Source organism: Procambarus clarkii, chromosome 35 (genome assembly GCF_040958095.1).
Source record: "Procambarus clarkii isolate CNS0578487 chromosome 35, FALCON_Pclarkii_2.0, whole genome shotgun sequence".
NCBI classification, from domain to species: Eukaryota; Metazoa; Arthropoda; class Malacostraca; order Decapoda; family Cambaridae; genus Procambarus; species Procambarus clarkii.
Genome location: NC_091184.1, coordinates 37784209 through 37801895, shown reverse-complemented (window position 1 = coordinate 37801895; position 17687 = coordinate 37784209). Strand labels below are relative to the sequence as shown.

General features: G+C 47.4%; 2 protein-coding genes across 2 annotated transcripts in view; one reads left to right on the top strand and one right to left on the bottom strand.

The window, feature by feature from the left end:
- The window catches only part of LOC123768412 (PR domain zinc finger protein 15-like), a 509712-nt gene that overhangs the window by 60173 nt on the left and 431852 nt on the right, over positions 1-17687 (top strand). The gene's annotated exons all lie outside the window — the stretch shown is intronic.
- Positions 1-17687, bottom strand: part of LOC123768407 (protein spaetzle 3) — a 109235-nt gene that overhangs the window by 13850 nt on the left and 77698 nt on the right. The gene's annotated exons all lie outside the window — the stretch shown is intronic.

Sequence of the window (17687 nt, the reverse complement as noted above, 5' to 3'; positions counted from 1 at the left end):
CCGTGCACATGTGTGTGTGTACAAGCTTGATGTGGTGTAAGTGTACTTCTGTTTTTCTAATGTGCTCTTTCGTCAAAATAGGTGTTTCATAATTAGCTGAATTCTGTTACCAGTCCACAGATCCTGAAGCTGCAGTTGCTGTGGTCAATGACAGTTTCTTCATTGTTCTATCTCTAATTATCTTTTTAAATCTATGCTAGACTCTACGGTAAGTAAATGTCTACATTCCTTCTCTTAGTTGCAAGTTTTGCAGTTTTATCTGGAATGTCACGCCCTAGTATTTCTACACGATTTGACCCCTAGTTGATTCGAATTTGACGGCCTTGACCTCTGAGTGTTTCCATTAATGCTGTAACATTTGTGACAGATGCTCATGCAAGTGTTGCTGTAACAAGGACGCAACGGTACTTCTCGAATCTCGATAGCAAAGTGTTGTCGGTGTCCGGCACGAGCGTGTGCCAAAGCGTTTTGACCTGCCAAAATGTCTGTAAAGAAATTCCTACAGCTCCAGATTCTTGTCTGTGCGGCACTAATGGTCCGGCTGAGAAGTGTGTGTCAGACACCGAGAGTGCTTCTATCGTCACTATCAACCACCACTTACAACCCATCACCATCTGTGCAGTGATGACTTGTTAGTAGTGGTGGTGGTGGTGGTGGTGGTGATGACACTGGCGGTAGCAGTGTTGGCGGGGGTGGTGGTTGTGGTGGCGCGGGGAGGGGGGGTTATTGTGGTGGCCGTGTTGGTGCGGGGGTGCTGATAGTGGTAGCGGGGATTGTGGTTGTGGTCATGATGTATATTAGCCAGAATTTGAGTGTGTCAGTAAGCAGAGAGCGCTGGCCGCGTCCTCCCTCGCCATCAGCCTACACCCCGAGGGTGTCAATAAACGCACCACTCAACCCAGCTCAACAATCATGATATTGGTAATTGCAAGGCATCTGTGGGCGCGAGAGAGAGAGAGACAGATGCGTTCGGGAGGGGGGAAGAGTGTGAGTTGTTTAATTAATGGAAGAAATACCAGTTTGTGAGAGGTCTAATGCATGCTCCAGCAGGCCGCGAGGGCTTCAAGTGTGGTGGGAGATAAGACTGGGCCAGAGGAACACAGACTGTGGCTCTCATGGTGTGGTGTGAGCGTGGTCTGGACACTGGCAGGCTCTGCTCTATATGTACACCTCTCTATTAGGACGGAAACAACGCCCAGCCTCCAGATAAGATCAACGACGCGGGAATGTAAATAAGCTGAATAATGCGTTTTCGAATGAGCAATTTGTCATCATAGAAAATGGATGAGCGCTGGAGGAACACGAGGGGAGACTGTTGCTTTTATTATTATTCGGTAGCACTGTATCTAATTCATTTTAATAATTGAATTATTATACGTTAGGCTTGTATCAAGGTCTTCCCAAGGTGGAACTACCGGCCATCCCACGGATGCTGCTCCATAACAGTTGACTAACTCCCGGGTAAATAGGTACTGCTAGGTGAACAGAGGCATTAGCTGATAGGAAACATGGCCAACCATTTTTGTCCTCTCTCTCTCTCTCTCTCTGTCTCTCTCTCTCTCTCTCTCTCTCTCTCTCTCTCTCTCTCTCTCTGTCTCTGTCTCTGTCTCTGTCTGTCTCTGTCTGTCTCTGTCTCTGTCTGTCTCTGTCTCTGTCTCTGTCTCTCTCTGTCTCTCTCTCTCTCTCTCTCTCTCTCTCTCTCTCTCTCTCTCTCTCTCTCTCTCTCTCTCTCTCTCTCTCTCTCTCTCACACACTCACTCACCTTGTCTTCCCACCTTGCCGGGTTTCCGCCTCTCTTCCTCCTTTCATTCCCGCTTGAATACCCTCTTCGTCTGTCCCGTATCCCATCCGTTCACTAAGACCAAACTGGCCCGGTATTGTCACCTCTGTCTTGTGGTTTATTGACACTTTGACTCGACATTTACTGACTGGTATTTTCATTCATTATTCTGCCTGTTTCACCCATGCTAATTGCGCATTTTGCATTTGTTTGTCTCAGTTGTTTACTGTCCTTGTTTCACTGTCCCAGCCACTGTCCTTGCTTCACTGTACCAGCCACTGTCCTTGCTTCACTGTACCAGCCACTGTCCTTGCTTCACTGTACCAGCCACTGCCCTTGCTTCACTGTACCAGCCACTGTCTTTGCTTCACTACCCCAGCCACTGTCTTTGCTTGCTTGTGTCCTCAGGGACACAAACAGTACCCGGGACAGGGACAGACAGTACCCGGGACAGGGACAGACAGTACCCGGGACAGGGACAAACAGTACCCGGGACAGGGACAGACAGTACCCGGGACAGGGACAGACAGTACCCAGGACAGGGACAGACAGTACCCGGGACAGGGACAGACAGTACCCGGGACAGGGACAGACAGTACCCGGGACAGGGACAGACAGTACCCGGGACAGGGACAAACAGTACCCGGGACAGGGACAAACAGTACCCGGGACAGGGACAAACAGTTCCCGGGACAGGGACAAACAGTACCCGGGACAGGGACAAACAGTACCCGGGACAGGGACAAACAGTACCCGGGACAGGGACAAACAGTACCCGGGACAGGGACAGACAGTACCCAGGACAGGGACACTAGACAGTACCCTGGACAGGGACACAAGACAGTACCCGGGACAGGGACACTAGACAGTACCCGGGACAGGGACAAACAGTACCCGAGACAGGGACACTAGACAGTACCCGGGACAGGGACAGACAGTACCCTGGAGCAAGACGTGACACACTGGGCCTCGATCGGGTAAAAACTTGCCGTAGTGCCAATAGGCAGGACTGGTGGGTGACCTCTGACCTTTGCCCTCTGCCTCCTGTTCCTCTTCCCCCCCCCTTCCACACTCCTTAAACCTCTTCTCCCCTCCCCCCCCTCCCCAACCCACCCAATGAACCCCGCGCCCCCTCCCCCCAGAATCAATATTACCCTTCCCTTGCACTTGATCAAGATCATCCCAGTGAGAGACTGATGCGAGACATTAGAGATACCACCTGTCACTGACCAGTTACAAGTATTCCTCCCTGATAACAGCGAACAGTCCCTCTATGTCTCAGTAATTACTGAACAGTTAACAATGAAGAGATACATACATACATACATACATACATACATACATACATACATACATACATACTATATATTCAGTCAGGCATCACTGATTAGACATTATTGAAGGCCATTCTGTTAGGAAGACATTTCCAACTGGCAGTTAAGAGGAGTGACGTTGTTGGCATTTCAGGCTGACTAATGGTGCCAGTCACATGGCAACACACCAGAGGGCCGCTAACCCTAGTGACCTCGACGAGGACAGGAAGCCGGCGGCTTGTCGAAGGTCCAACATTATGGGAAGCTGTTCAAAATATTTATATACCTGCCCCCTCGGGTCTTCAGAGAGGAGCAGGTCAACAACACTGGTGGACAATGATGGCGGGTGTAGCAACACTGGGGACAATGATGGTGGGGTGTAGCAACACAGGTGACTTACCCTCTACACCTCTTTCCCCAACAAACTCGGTGTCTCTCTCAAGATTCTCGTAACTGAGGTACAAAGACACAGAAATCGAGGCAAGGTGTAACGGAGCCGTGCAAGGGCAGGAGAGGTGGTGGGTTGGGGGGGAGGGGCGAGGATAGAGGGGATGGGAAGGGGATGTAGGAGGGGCGGGAGGGAGGGGGAGGGAGGGAGGGAGTGGTAAGGAGCAGATGCGAGTCACGAAGAAGATTATAAAAACAAGAGAAGGGACGGAAATATGCCACATGGAAATGTTTGAAAATTTCAACTTTGTTTCGAGACCGTACTTAGTGGGGATGGGGGGAGGGGTTTGGATTTTGGGGGGATGGTTGTGGGCGTCGGAGGTAAGAGAAGGATGGGGGAGGATGGGCGGGGGTGGTAGGGTGGGGTTGATTGGAGATGAGGGTTGGGAGAGACGGGGAGGTAGGAAGAGGAAGGGGGGGGGGAGGAGGAGGAGAGGAGGTTAGGGAAAACCCACATTATGAAAGAGTTACATTATGAGGCAAAACTTGCAGATCACCCACAGTTACAGCCCCGCTCCTGTGCCGGGTAAGTCCACTACGGGCTCACCGTAGCCCGTGCTACTTGCCGCTCCTGTGCCAGGTAAGTCCACTACGGGCTCACCGTAGTCCGTGCTACTTGCAACTTTCTGTTCCGAGTAGCTGAATCTAAAACAACAACAACATGCAGATCACCACCACCACCTCCGGGTAAAGACTTGGCGATATATCAGAGAGAACGAGATGAGAATTGGGCGCAGGAAACAGGCGAAGAAGAAGAAGAAGAAGAAGAAGTAGAAGAAGAAGAAACAAAGAAGGCGAAGTGAACGGCTCTCTGGATGATTCCACAAGACAGCAGGACAAATAGGGACACGTCCAAACGAGAGAGAGAGACGCCAAGAATACTCTCTCAGGACAAACACCAGATGTGTGTGTGTGTGTTGGTAAGGGGGGAAGGAGGGGGTGGAGGAATTGGAGAAGAGGGGATGGGGGAGAAGAGGGGAAGGGGGAGAGGGGAGGGGGAGAAGGGGGTCTTGGGCGTCCACCAGGCACGTAGGACCATTCTCGGACATCCGTGCACCAAGTTTTTGTCCCTACTCATCCTCTTTTCTTCCTTGTCCTTCTCCTTCCGTTTATCATCTTGTTCCGATTCTTATCTTCTTCTTCTACCTCATAATATCTTCTTCCCTCTCTTCCTCCTCCTCTCTCACCCGCACCGCTCCCTTCACAACTATCTCTACCTGTCCAGTTCCGTCTCGTTACATCATGGTCCGTCCAGTTCCGTCCCGAGACGTCTCGTTCTGTTCCGTTCAGCGCTCTCTGCTGACCTATTTGTTTCCAGATATCGTTTTGCGACGACTCTTTCCGACCCGTTCAGCCGTCGCTCGTCGCGCTGGATCCCGTCCCTCTTGCCCTCTGTCGTCCTGTCTGCTCTCTTCGATTTGAAGTCACTAATGACCGAGATAGAGAAATGTCTTAGCCAATCAAGCGTGAGGCTGTCAAGGATCAATTTCTATCAGACATGAACTAGACTGCGGGTGTAGTGATACGATGTGACAGCTGTTAGGGCGTGTCGGGGGCTTAGGCTGGTTCGCAGGAAGAGAGGCTGCATCTCAGAAGCGACCACTGCAGGAGATGAGTGTTGTTTTAGCGGTGAGTCTGTGGTGATTAAGAGCGGTGCAAACATGCTTCTGATGTGTGTGTGGCGCATCCCAAATGGTTCTGTGCATGAGAGAGAGAGAGAGAGAGAGAGAGAGAGAGAGAGAGAGAGAGAGAGAGAGAGAGAGAGAGAGAGAGAGAGAGAGAGAGAGATTTTACTTGACTCGCTTGACAAAATTGGTTTAGTTTTCAATACCCGCACCCACCCTTCTCTCTCTCTCTCTCTCTCTCTCTCTCTCTCTCTCTCTCTCTCTCTCTCTCTCTCTCTCTCTCTCTCTCTCTCTCTCTCTCTCTCTCTCTCTCCCGCCTGTGTTCCCACCACAAGGTTGCACAGTCCCAACTAACCGTGACCAAGCAGTTGTAGGGTCATATCTACTTTTTAGCTTCAGTGAAAGTTGATTTGTCTAGTTTTTGTTCTGTTAGCCTGACTGCTCTAGACGCTGGCACAACAAGCACTTCAACTCAACTTCCCACCATGGTTTCATTTTGGTGAGCGTATATATGTGTGAGTCTTTTTGCTGCGCCTGCAGGATCGAGCTCTTAGCTCTTGGACCCCGTCTTTCTAACCGTCGGTTGTCTAATGCATTGACTCCCGACCTATTTTCCTGTCATATTCATACACACACATACACAACCTTGGAGGAACCTTAATCTTTTTTTGTTAAGTTTGTAAATAAACTACTGTTAAGCTGTATGCGGTGTTTCCGTTGAACCACTACTGAATACTGCCATTACTATTACTTAAGCCTTCAGCTCCAGGTGTCCTCAACACCGGCTTGTCTATTATTCACTAATCTATAAGTGTGATGAGGACCTTGGGAGTCCCTTAAAGTGTTTCAAGTGTTCGTTATGTGTTTATGAACACATAAACAACCTTGGAGGAATTTGACCTCACCAGTGATGAGGTCAAAAGGCATCTGTTGAAGCTGAATGTAACAAAGGCTGTTGAGTCCGACAGAATCTCACCGTGGATACTAAAGAAAGGTACAGAAACACTAAGTGTGCCACTCTCTATGGTGTAAAACAGGTCACTGGAAACAGGAGACCTACCGGAAAGCTGGAAGACAGCTAATGTAGTTCCAATATACAAAAAGGGTGACAGACAAGAGGCACTGAACTATAGGCCAGTTTCTCTAACTTGTGTACCATGCAAGGTGATGGAGATGATCGTGAGGAAAAGGTTCGTAGAGCATCTGGAGGGAAATAGCTTTGTAACGCACCACCAACATGGGTTCAGAGATGGTAAATCGTGCCTCATAGATTTAATAGAATTCTATGACGATGCAACAAACATTAGGCAAGAAAGAGAAGGGTGGCCAGACTGTATTTTCTTTGACTGTCAGAAAGCCTTTGACACAGTATCCCATAAAAGGCTGTTACAAAAGTTAGAGCAACAGGCAGGAGTAAAAGGTAAGGTGCTCCAGTGGATAAGGGAGTATCTAAGCAACAGGAAACAGCGAGTAACTATGAGGGTGGAGATATCAGAGAGGTGAGATATCACCAGTGGAGTCCCACAGGGCTCTGTACTTGGATCCATCCTGTTTCTAATATATGTAAACGACCTTCCAGAGGGTATAGACTCATTCCTTCCAATGTTTGCTGATGATGCAAAACTTATGAGATGAAGATAGACAGAGACTATAGGATGACCTGGACAAACTGGTGGAATGGTCTAGAAAATGGCTGCTAAAGTTCAACTCAGGAAAGTGTAAAGTAATAAAATTAGGCGAAGGTAGCTGAAGGCTGAACACAAGGTAACATCTGGGAGGTGAGATCCTGCAAGACTCAAATAGGGAGAAAGATCTGGGGATTCATATCACACCGAACCTGTCCCCAGAGGCCCACATCAAAAGGATATCATCAGCGGCGGTTGCTAGGTTGGCCAAAATAAGAACTGCCTTTTGAAACTTGTGTAAGGAATCGTTCAGGACCCTGTATTCCACTAATGTCAGACCAATCATGGAATATGCAGCTCCAGCCTGGAGTCCATATGTAGTTAAACACAAGACAAAGTTAAGGAAGATTCAGCGGTATGCCACCAGACTTATCCCGGAACTAAGAGATATGAGCTACGAAGAAAGGCTGAAGGAGCTGAACCTCACGTCCCTAGAAAACAGAAGAGTAAGGGGAGAGAGACATGATAACCACATACAAAATTCTCATGGAATTGACAGGGTGGACAAAGACAAACTCTTCAGCACGGGTGGGACACGAACAAGGGGATACAGGTGGAAACTTAGTACCCAGATGAGCCACAGAGACATTAGAAAGAATTTGTTCAGTGTCAGAGTAGTTAATAAATGGAATGCACTAGGCTGTGATGTGGTGGAGGCTGACTCCATACACAGTTTCATATGTAGATATGATAGAGCCCAGTAAGGTCAGGAATCTGTACACCAGTTGATTGGCAGTTGAGAGGCGGGACCAAAGAGCCAAAACTCAACCCCCGCAAGCACAACTTGGTGAGTACACATGCACACCCATCCATAGGAGGCAGGCAGCCCGTAGCAGTTGTCTAACTCCAAGATATCTATTTACTACTAGGTGAACAGGCATCAGGTGAAAGAAACTTTGTTTTTGCCTCGGCCAAGAATCGTACACGGGCCCTTAAGACTACGACCCCCCAAGTGCTGTCCACTCAGCCACGAGGCCTCTAACCTCGTGCGCGTGGTTAGGAGCCACACCCACACACATGCATGTGCGTGCGTGTGTGTGTGTGTGTGTGTGTATGTGTGTGTGTGTGTGTGTGTGTGTGTGTGTGTGTGTGTGTGTGTGTGTGTGTGTGTGTGTGTGTGTGTGTGTGTGTGTGTGTGTGTGTACAATGGAATCACACTAACGTGACATGTTTCCTCAGAGTTCCATTTGATCTCATTAATACTGGTATTAGTGAGAAAATCCAATAGAGCCGTGATGAGGATTCGAACCCTCTCTCTCTCTCTCATTCTTTTAGAGAACTGTGATAACCCACTTTCGCCAGAGACCGAACTAGTTCCACGACCACCAACGTCAGTACACAGATAAACACGTCAGTGAGAGCCTCAAATATACCAATTTGACATAACAATAACAATTTGATTTTTTGTATATTCTGTGTCATCCCTCTTCATTCTGTATTTTTAGTCACATGGGAATTTTCAAAGACGCCACAAAATGCAAATTTCAGGCCTAGGAAAGTTCAGGTCTTGGAAAGTTCAGGTCTAGGAAAGTTCAGGTCTAGGAAAGTTCAGGCCTAGGAAAGTTCAGGTGTAGGAAAGTTCAGGTCTAGGAAAGTTCAGGTCTAGGAAAGTTCAGGCCTAGCAAAGTTCAGGCCTAGCAAAGTTCAGGCCTAGCAAAGTTCAGGCCTAGCAAAGTTCAGGTCTAGGAAAGTTCACGTCTAGGAAAGCCTTATTTCCCAAATTTGTGTCAATTTAAACAAAATAAATAGAATTTGTGGTATTTCCGAATATTTAGGGACACAGAATGATATCATTTTCACTCTTTCTTTAACGTGGAAAAACAGAGTAAAAGAATTGGGAAATGTCGACCTCTTAAACCGGAATATTCAGATGAGGCGATCAGGAGGTCGGGCCGTATCCGGATTCTTTTATACGAAAAAATATATTAGTGTGTACTCATCTACTTACATACTCGGATTGATTACATGGTCGAGCTTCAGCTCTTGGGTGATGCCTTACGACGGAGGGTAGTTTAATGCATTTAGTATTCTGTCGTTTTCTTAAAATGTTTATTTTTAAAACTGAGTATTGAGTTGGCGTCGAGAACTTTTACGTGTGATTCATTCCATTTCTTTATGACTCTTACGACGAAGAAATTATCTCCTTCATCTCTATGAAACAATTTTGTTTAACTATCATGTGCGGTCGCTCGTTGTGCTCATTACACTGTACCTTGCTTCTCTATCTGCTTGGTCAATTTCCTTTAGAATCTTATACGTCGTTATCATGTTCCTCTTGTTTCTTCTCTCGTCCAGTCTGGAGAAGTCCAGTTCCCTCAGTCTTACTTCATAGCTCAGACCCCTTAGCTCAGGAAGGAGGCTTGTTGCATATCTTTAGAGTAATATTCTGGTGTTTTTGATGAATATATAGGGTTATATGGGTTGGTTATATGGGTTGGTTATATGGGTTGGTTATATGGGTTGGTTATATGGGTTGGTTATATGGGTTGGTTATATGGGTTGGTTATATGGGGTTGGGGTTATATTGCACACGTACTAGTGGCTTTAGAAGATTGTAAATACTGTACTATGTATTTAATTAAATTTAAAATTAATTTAATTAGAATTTAATTAAATTCTCACAAACCCAATGTACCTTTTTGTATATAAATAAATAAATAAAATAAATAAATAAATGAAGAATTTCCAAGCCAGGGCAGCAGACTCAAGACTGAGTCTCACACTAAACTCTCCTCCTACAAACAACGTCGCTTTTCACTCGTATGCGTTACATAAGGCCAAAAATTGTCATACTAGAAAATAGAAGCAACTCGCAAAACTGACGTACTGTCCCGTTTTCTGTTTTGGGTCCTCTGGTAGGTTAGGAGAGCACACTTTAAATTGACCGTTTTCTTGACTTTGGGAAACCTTAGGAGGACTGGCTGCTCACATTGGCTGTATATAGCGCTTCTAGAGCCTTATTGTCCGAGTTCGTAAGGGTTAACTTGACGATGGCAAGTTTGGAATATACGGTCGACATTATTCTCATGTGCGCCGTTGTTGCTAGATTTGGGTGTGTGTGTGTGTGTGTGTGTGTGTGTGTGTGTGTGTGTGTGTGTGTGTGTGTGTGTGTGTGTGTGTGTGTGTGTGTGTGTGTGTTTTCACCTAGTTGTGCTTTTGGGGATGAGCTCTGCTCTTTCGGCCCGCTTCTCTTCTGTCAATCAACTGTTTCTGCTACTACTAGTTGTATACTGCACAGTATACTATACTGTGTGTGTGTAGCACAATACCACACGGTCATATTACACCATTGTGCACAGTGTAGTGAGATACATAGCATATTGTTACACAATATTGCCACATACAGTACATAGTGGCACACAATACAATATGACACAGTACAGTGAGGGACAATACAGCGCAACACACCTTATATATATATAGCCATATTCAACACAATATTCTGATGCACAGTAAAATATGAGCCGCAATGCAGTATGACACAGTACAGCATGATACAAAACAATATGGCATAATACAGCTTGAATTACAGTCCAACGTGATGCAGAAAATAAAGTTGTGTGCAATACAACCGTATTGTACTTCATGTTATATGATACGCCATCTTATATTGTATATTAAGTTGTATTCATTGTTATACTGTACTCACCTAATTGTGCTTGCGGGGGTTGAGCTTTAGCTCTTTGGTCCCGCCTCAATGGCCGCCTGTATGGCTCAACGTGGTGCTCAATACAACATGTGATACAATACAACGTGTCTTGGTGAACCGAGATGCTTAGAGAATTACTTACGGTAACGGAGAGCGCAATTCGAAGACTCATGACTCCAGAGATTTCAACGCCGACTTGTACGGTAGGTAGTGAGCCTCTGTGAACGGGAGTGGAGCGATTTCAACGCCGACTTGTATAGCAGGTAGTGAGCCTCTGTGAACGGAAGTGTAGAGATTTCAACGCCGACTTGTACGGTAGGTAGTGAGCCTCTGTAAATCGGAGTGTAGAGACTTTAACGCCGTGGAGGTCTAGGTAGTGAGCCTGGGTGTGTGTGTGCTCGGGACCAGCCTGGAACACTGCTCCATCGGTCCTCATTCCATCACTTTTATACTACACACACAGACTCCCCCTAACTCCCTCTTCTTTCCACTCTACCTCAATTATCACGTTTAGTACCCATTACCTTGCCTTGGTCTCCAATTTGGGAACTGTTTCCCATCTTCCCTCCGCACGGACCCGGATTTTCAAAAGTCAAGCGGAAGAAGAACAAGGGGGGAAGGGGAGGGGGGGTTATCGGGTATTTTCGATTGAATTATTCTTCTTTTTCTTATTCTTCTTCATACTCTTCACCTGTGCTTTCTACCGTAGGATCTTGACCGGTGTCCTCCTGGCTGCTTGTTCCTATAGGGTGTCTGTTGTCTTCACAACCTCCTCTCTTCCCCCCCCCCCATCTTGTCATCTTTTTTAATCCAATCAATTGTTCTATCTTTGTTTAATCCTCTACCCTTCTTTTGTTGTTGCATGGAACCTCACCCAATTAATCGTCCTCTATCGTGGCCCTTTACCCTTTTTCTAATCTTCTTTCTCATTCTCAAACTTTCCCAGACACTCTCCTCTTCACCTTTCCTCCCCCCCCCTCCTCCTTACACTCTCTGACCTCCCAAACTCCCTCTGTGGCCTTAAAATTCCCCATTTCTCCCACCGCCCCTCGCCCCTCCCCCTCTCCCGGCGTTGGTCGACAGGTGGTATGGAGATCCGTGTGTCAGCTTGTCTTCCATAAATCATTCTCCAACTCATGTTCAACTAGAGCTGCCATGTCTCTCTCCCATCCTGTCCCTTCCTATTCACTCCCCTCCCATTACCCCTTTCCATCAATCCCTTTACTCTTTCCATCATTCTCTTCCACTGCCTCTTTCCTGTATAATTCTTGTGGGTTTTCCAGCAATTCCTGGATATTTCTTATTTTGCTGCTCCTCATAATCGCAAAAATATATATTTTTCCTTCTCTTGTACTTTTCATTTCTGTTATTTCGTAAATTTATCCTTCTCTATTTTCGTGTCCTTTTTCTTCACAATTGTTTTCTCTCTTTTCGATTCATTTTAATATTTTGTGTTGGTCCAGTTAGCTCATTTGTCAGGCCTCTTTAAGCGCACCTGGAAACATCTTCATCTAATGTTTTTTGTTACTCTACTCCTGTCTACTAATTGTTACTCTACTCCTGTCTACTCAATGTTACTCTCCTGTCAACTCAGTTACTCTACTCCTGTCTACTCGTTGTTACTCTACTCCTGTCTACTCAATGTTACTCTCCTGTCAACTCAGTTACTCTACTCCTGTCTACTCGTTGTTACTCTACTCCTGTCTACTAATTGTTACTCTACTCCTGTCTACTCAATGTTACTCTCCTGTCAACTCAGTTACTCTACTCCTGTCTACTCGTTGTTACTCTACTCCTGTCTACTAATTGTTACTCTACTCCTGTCTACTCATTGTTACTCTACTCCTGTCAACTCATTGTTACTCTCCTCCTGTCTACTCATTGTTATTCTACTCCTGTCTACTCATTGTTACTCTACTCCTGTCAACTCATTGTTACTCTACTCCTGTCAACTCATTGTTACTCTACTCCTGTCTATTCATCGTTTCTCTCCTGTCAACTCATTGTTACTCTACTCCTGTCTACTCATTATTACTCTACTCCTGTCTACTCATTGTTACTCTACTCCTGTCTATTCATCGTTTCTCTCCTGTCAACTCATTGTTACTCTACTCCTGTCTACTCATTGTTACTCTACTCCTGTCTATTCATCGTTTCTCTCCTGTCAACTCATTGTTACTCTACTCCTGTCTACTCATTATTACTCTACTCCTGTCTACTCATTGTTACTCTACTCCTGTCTATTCATCGTTATTCTCCTGTCAACTCATTGTTACTCTACTCCCATCTACTTATTGTTACTCTACTCCTGTCTACTCTCCTTCTCTCTACTCACTGTTACTCTCCGCGAGTCTACTCATTAGTCAAGAGTTACTCTACTAGCCAGAATTCACGGCAAATTCTACATATTTGCCGTAGAACATGCATACCCTACCTATTTGCCTACCCAACATGCTCTCATACACATGCCATCATACACAACATGCCCAACATGCTCTCATACACATGCCATCATACACAACATGCCCAACATGCTCTCATACACAACATGCGCAACATGCTCTCATACACATGCCATCATACACAACATGCCCAACATAAACATTAGTCGTGGCAGTGTTGCTGTTGACTCTTGCCTCTCTCAGGTCATAGATAAATGTGCCAACCTTCGTAACAAACGTGATCTAACTTCGCCTCAGCCCCTCTACGCTCTCTTTCCACACAAATAAATCACAATGGAGTGAAATGTCAATGAGAAATTCAGTTTGAGTTGACCAGACCACACACTAGAAGTTGAAGGGACGACGACGTTTCGGTCCGTCCTGGACCATTCTCAAGTCCAGGACGACTTGAGAATGGTCCAGGACGGACCGAAACGTCGTCGTCCCTTCAACTTCTAGTGTGTGGTCTAGTCAACATACTTCAGCCACGTTATTGTGACTCATCGCCTGCATTCAGTTTGAGTGTTGTGGGGCTATGGGCCGGTGTCTGGCGCTCACCAGGCCGCTGTGGGCCGGTGTCTGGCGCTCACCAGGCCGCTGTGGGCCGGTGTCTGGCGCTCACCAGGCCGCTGTGGGCCGGTGTCTGGCGCTCACCAGGCCGCTGTGGGCCGGTGTCTGGCGCTCACCAGGCCGCTGTGGGCCGGTGTCTGGCGCTCACCAGGCCGCTGTGGGCCGGTGTCTGGCGCTCACCAGGCCGCTGTGGGCCGGTGTCTGGCGCTCACCAGGCCGCTGTGGGCCGGTGTCTGGCGCTCACCAGGCCGCTGTGGGCCGGTGTCTGGCGCTCACCAGGCCGCTGTGGGCCGGTGTCTGGCGCTCACCAGGCCGCTGTGGGCCGGTGTCTGGCGCTCACCAGGCCGCTGTGGGCCGGTGTCTGGCGCTCACCAGGCCGCTGTGGGCCGGTGTCTGGCGCTCACCAGGCCGCTGTGGGCCGGTGTCTGGCGCTCACCAGGCCGCTGTGGGCCGGTGTCTGGCGCTCACCAGGCCGCTGTGGGCCGGTGTCTGGCGCTCACCAGGCCGCTGCTACAAGTCCTCACATTGATCCAACTGATCTGCTCTTTTCTTTCACTTCTGCTACTATTTCTCTTTAACTTATTTCACCTCTTTCTCTTCGCCATCAGGTCTTGTGCGGTTTCCCTAATGAATATTAACTCTTACGGTACACTTCAATCTTCTTGCTTAGTTCCCCCCTCACATTCTTACTTTATCTATGGACCTTCTCTACCACTCTTTCTTCACACGGCTTGAAGACGGTCTAGGACGAACGGAAACATCGCAATCTCCTTTATTTCCAGGAGTGGGGCTTGGTGTCTAACACTCCATTGTTTAGGGCGGGAACTATAAGCTACTTAAAGCAACATGTGGGCCTGCGGGCCGCTCCAAGCAACAGCCTAGTGGACCAAACTCTTACAAGTCAAGCTTGGCCTCGGGCCGGGCTTAGGGACTAGAAGAACTCCCAGAACCCCATGAACCAGGTAACCAGGGGCCAGATTCACGAAAGCACTTACGCAAGTACTTACGAACGTGTACATCTTTCCTCAATTTTTGACGCCTTTGGTTACATTTATTAAACAGTTTACAAGCATGAAAACTTGCCAATCAACTGTTGTTATTGTTATAAACAGCCTCCTGGTACTTCCGAGCTCATTAACTGTTTAATAATTGGAAACATAGCCGCCAAAGATTGAGAAAAGATGTACAGGTTCGTAAGTGTTTGCGTAAGTGCTTTCGTGAATCTGGCGCCAGGTATCATAACAAACTAAGCCAAATCCAAACCCTTTCAGTTGTACTGAAATTAGTAACACCTTGTTCCTTTGATCTTATTTCTTTGGGATCTTTGCGCCCTTTTCGTTTTTACACCTCCGCTCTCTCATTCGTTCTTTGGTGGTGATTGTGCTGATAAAAACTCGCTTCATATCTTGTACAAGGTTTTTATGTTACTGTCTTGTGTGGCTGCTGCTGTTTTTGTGTGGTGGTCGAGGGTCTTGTGTGGTGGTCGAGGGTCTTGTGTGGTGGTCGAGGGTCTTGTGTGGTGGTCGAGGGTCTTGTGTGGTGGTCGAGGGTCTTGTGTGGTTGTTGAGGGTCTTGTGTGGTGGTCGAGGGTCTTGTGTGGTGGTCGAGGGTCTTGTGTGGTGGTCGAGGGTCTTGTGTGGTGGTCGAGGGTCTTGTGTGGTGGTCGAGAATCTTGTGTGGTTGTTGAGGGTCTTGTGTGGTGGTCGAGGGTCTTGTGTGGTGGTCGAGGGTCTTGTGTGGTGGTCGAGGGTCTTGTGTGGTGGTCGAGGGTCTTGTGTGGTGGTCGAGAATCTTGTGTGGTTGTTGAGGGTCTTGTGTGGTGGTCGAGGGTCTTGTGTGGTGGTCGAGGGTCTTGTGTGGTGGTCGAGGGTCTTGTGTGGTGGTCGAGGGTCTTGTGTGGTGGTCGAGGGTCTTGTGTGGTGGTCGAGGGTCTTGTGTGGTGGTCGAGAATCTTGTGTAGTTGTTGAGGGTCTTGTGTGGTGGTCGAGGGTCTTGTGTGGTGGTCGAGGGTCTTGTGTGGTGGTCGAGGGTCTTGTGTGGTTGTTGAGGGTCTGTGTGGCAGACCAGACCACGGCTGATCATCGTCCCGTGTGTGACAGACCAGACCACGGCTGGTCATCGTCCCGTGTGGGGCAGACCACACCACGGCTGGTCATCGTCCCGTGTGTGACAGACCAGACCACGGCTGGTCATCGTCCGACGCAAGCTCACTTTTTTCAACCCCGCTTAACAGGATCACCGTCAACAGGATCTCTCTCCTGGCAGTGTACCAGGTGTGTAACAAACCTGCATCAGGAAAATAAGCACCGCGTCAGGTGTGCATAAAAAGAGGTGAAAGGAAAGTGGCCGTGTGACAGGTGTGCGGAAGATAAGGTCAGATGTGTCGGGTGGTCAGGTAAGCGGCGTCCAGTTTCTGATCTCTAGCGAAAGCGTTTGGAATTTCTCGTCAACCATGACGACACAGGAGCCATCAGGGCCTACTGGTGGTGATGAAATGTCTGGGGAGAGAAGGAGAGAGAGAGACAGAGAGAGAGAGAGAGAGAGAGAGAGAGAGAGAGAGAGAGAGAGAGAGAGAGAGAGAGAGAGAGAGAGAGAGAGAGACAGACAGACAGAGAGACTGATAAGAGAGACTGATAGAGACCCGGCCAGTGCCGGGTACCCATTTTAGTATCAATATGTATAAAGTTGAAAGTCTTGATTTTGTCTGTCCAAGGTTGAAGACCAGACGCTTCGGGCTCCTCTCATTCTACTTTTCAGGATGACACATGGGTGGTAGAGGACTGTTATAGGATGGTAGGGTTGAGCCCCATTGATCTCCTATAAGAAGGGTATAGGCTCCTAAGTTGTTTGAAATTCTGGTTTTATTTCCATACAGTTTTCAACTTTTTCGTCTGTTCTTCTGAGAGAGATAATATATATATATATATATATATATATATATATATATATATATATATATATATATATATATATATATATATATATATATAATATGGAGTACATGGCAGTGCCTTCGTCTGTATATCTATCTTCTCTCTCTCTCTCTCTCTCTCTCTCTCTCTCTCTCTCTCTCTCTTGCACACTCCCTCTCATCTGTGTCTATCTGTGGCTGGTGTTGGAGAACAGTGACCGGCCGCAAGACCTTGGGCTATGGCGGGAAGGTTAGGAGAGGGGACGCGACGACGGTAGTAGTCCGTCTAGCCTCCAGTGCCTCGGCCCCAGCCTTGGACACACACACACACACACACACACACACACACACACACACACACACACACACACACAAACACACACACACACACACACACATTCTAATTGATGTACCTATATATCGATATCTATCAATTAGAATGTCTGTCAGGCTGAGGCTGGAGGCCAAACGGTTAATGGATCTAGCCTCACCCAGCTTTGCAAAATTGATTCCAGTCGGGTATGTGCCCATCATGGTCGGATTTAGACTGCCAGAATTCAGGAGGGAACATAGTGCCACTGTGACCCTGCCTCCCCCCCCCGCACCCCCAAGACCATTTTGGCAGCAGCACAAGATTCCCTTTTCGTAAAGACTTTGACAAATTTGATTTTTTTGTATTATAGTAATTAAAAACATTATGCACTGATATCTGGAAAATTTGCAGAAATACTTTATTCATTGTACTATGAAGTAAAGGAGGGGAGGGGGAGCAGCCAGGCAAGCAGAGACAGTTATAGAGACAGAATGAAAAAGAGACACAGACATATAGACAGAAACAGACACTAACAGACGAACAGATAAACAGAGAGAACGCAGGTAGAGGGACAGGGTGCACTTCAGCAAAGGGAGAAGCAAGAAACCACACAGAAAAAACATAAAACACAGACAGGCACAGAAAACGACACAGCAGAAGCAGACAAACGGTCAGAAAACCGCAGACAGACGCGGAGTGCTGCGCTGTGCCACCCACCTTGGTCATTGTAAAGAGGGGACCCCACCACACCTGGCGGGTATAGTGCCACCACACCTGGCGGGTATAGTGCCACCACACCTGGCGGGTATAGTGCCACCACACCTGGCAACACTTAAGTTGTAGTTCCTACGGATGTAACAAAAAAGAGGCTTGGTCGAGGACCGGGCCGCGGGAGCGGTAAGCCCCGAAATCATCTCAAGATAACCTCAAGATAACTTCAAGGAGATGGAGAA